The sequence below is a fragment of the Sinocyclocheilus rhinocerous genome, unplaced genomic scaffold (assembly GCF_001515625.1).
Source record: "Sinocyclocheilus rhinocerous isolate Xijiao unplaced genomic scaffold, SAMN03320098_v1.1 scaffold576, whole genome shotgun sequence".
Lineage (NCBI taxonomy): Eukaryota > Metazoa > Chordata > Actinopteri > Cypriniformes > Cyprinidae > Sinocyclocheilus > Sinocyclocheilus rhinocerous.
The window spans coordinates 1,553,917-1,556,368 of record NW_015662167.1 but is presented as its reverse complement, the minus strand read 5'-3'; positions in this window follow the sequence as shown (position 1 = coordinate 1,556,368).

The following is a 2,452-nucleotide window of genomic DNA, read 5'->3' as shown; positions in this document are numbered from 1 at the left end:
AATATATATATATATATATATATATATGGGGTGCAACGGTTCTCGGTTAAAAAATCGAACCGTACCATTCTCCACACACGGTTCGGCATGCACTAGGACCGCGGTTTAACTTAAATCTGACAATGCATCTGTAATATGGTTTGTTATAAATAACAGAGTTCGGCTAATGTATGTTTCTGTTGATGGATACGCATTCTGGCTTCCCAATACATGACAACAACAGCGATAAAAAAAAAAGTGGACAAACCATTCACTCTTGTTCAATGCGAGTGCTGTATGCTGGAATATGAGCAGTCATTTATTCCGTCATCGTGCAGATAGACCTGAACAGCACACATTGATATCTGTGTTTAACCCTTTAAGCCCTGAAGGCATTTTTAGAGTCGAGAACGGCTGAGTGACATACACAAAATGTATGACTCATAACTCCAAAACTCTAGCAAGGACAGTCAAAAGTTAGGTATCGTTTGAAAGAAAACTTTCTAAATTTTTCGGGGGAAAAAAATCATTACATTTGGACATTCTCCTGCTGAGAAAATGCTGATAAAAGACAAAAAAAATTTAAATAAAATGAAATTTTACATATTTTTATTATTTGACACAATATCTCAGGAAGGAAATAAGGTAGGAGGAAAACTCTTTTTTGTGGATGCTCCCCTATATTGTGTGCTACAAATGTGTGCTACATTGTGTGCTACAAATGATTCAAATTTTGTAGTGACAGAATAATGCTGTGTGGGTACAATATAATGAACAATATCTCGAGATCAAAGTTGTAGATCGTGCCGAGTGTGGGCTCTTTTTAATCGTGAGAATCTGCTGTAAAGAATGTCATTTTCTACAATACGTGATCTAAATTCACTCCGTGAAAGATATCTAGAGATCTGAGTGATGGACCAAAATAAATTTGGTCTCTTTTTAATCGTGGGAATCTGCAGTAAACAACACTGTCCCGTTTTCCAAAATCATCATCTTTTTCTTCTTCTTGGTTTTTAACGGTAGCTGGCACCAACGCAAATAGGTGCATTACTGCCACTTTCCAAAATCTATGCTGGTTTCATGAAGTTAGAGTTGCAAAGTCCACAAGAAAGCAGCATTTGTTTTCTTTACTTAAAAACACGCGCTAGAGTAGGGTGTTATATGAACTCAATGAAAAATATCTTGCGATCGGAGAGATCGAATTTGTTGAGCATGGACTCTTTTTAATCGTGAGACTCTGATGTAAACAATGATGTTTATACTTTCATATTTCCACTATCTGTGCATGTTTCATTAAGTTACGAGTGAAAATGTCACTTGATCGTAAGTGTTATTATGACCACTCTGATACATGAGCGTCTTATGTGTTTTATGTGTTTTTTAACTCCCAGCGGAATATCTTTAGATATAAGTGACTGATAATAACAAATTTTTAATTGTGTTAATCGTGAGAATCTACTGTAAAGAATGCTGGTTCATTTGTTACAATTCATTCATATTTCACAAAGTTACCAGCCAAAACATGTCATAAATGCCACATACATCCATTTGTGCGGGGGTCTCTTGCGGGATTTCACGTACAAAAACTCGCTACAGTTTAGTCAAACCCCAAAACATTATACTCGTTGTAATCTACTCCGTGAGACCTTTCAAATGACATATGACACATGACTATCTGAGCTTTATGATGTTTTTGACATATTACAGTAAATAGTACAAAAACTTATTTTTTTCCTCCAGTTTATCAGCAAATAACTCAGCACTACTTTTTGCTTTTTTCCATTTGGCTACATGCATTGTAAAGTTCAGACTCTAAGCTTTCAAATGACATATATTGCGTTGATCAAGGCTGTAGTTTTGAAAATATGATTATTAATTTTTGCACAGCTAGGGGGCGTCCCGCCGGCGGTATGGTCAGGGTTAGAGGGACTGCTCAGCACTCGTTAAGAGCTGACCAAAATGATTACATTCATTAAAAAACTGAGATTCTAAGCTTTAAAATGATATCTAATTTATGTTATTCCATTTAGTGGTTGCTGAGTAATATGATTATGAATGGGTTTTTTTTGTTTTTTTTAAAGGGTTAAACCCTATCTCGCAACAACCTTTTGTATTTTCTACTCTGAGGCTGAAAAAGGCTTCCATACTTTGTTGTCCAAATTTGGATGCGAACCACACTCGTAAGCTCCTCAAATGCTAGTAGTGGAAACGCAGGTCTGCATTAATCAGACCGAACTGTTGAATCCAGACAGTGAGTCAGCTGCTGTCAGGAGCAAGAGTGAGTTCTCATAGTAAGTGTAGGTGCATTTGTGGAGCATGAGGTAAGTCCTTCCATGTCCTGTCCCAGATCCGAACGTCTGAAAGAGTGTTAGTATGAGGAGCCTCTTCCCATTTAGTCACCCAATCACTCACAGACAAACACAATCACTGGAATGCATGTGTCAGGTGCTGACATGACAGTGAGATGTAATCC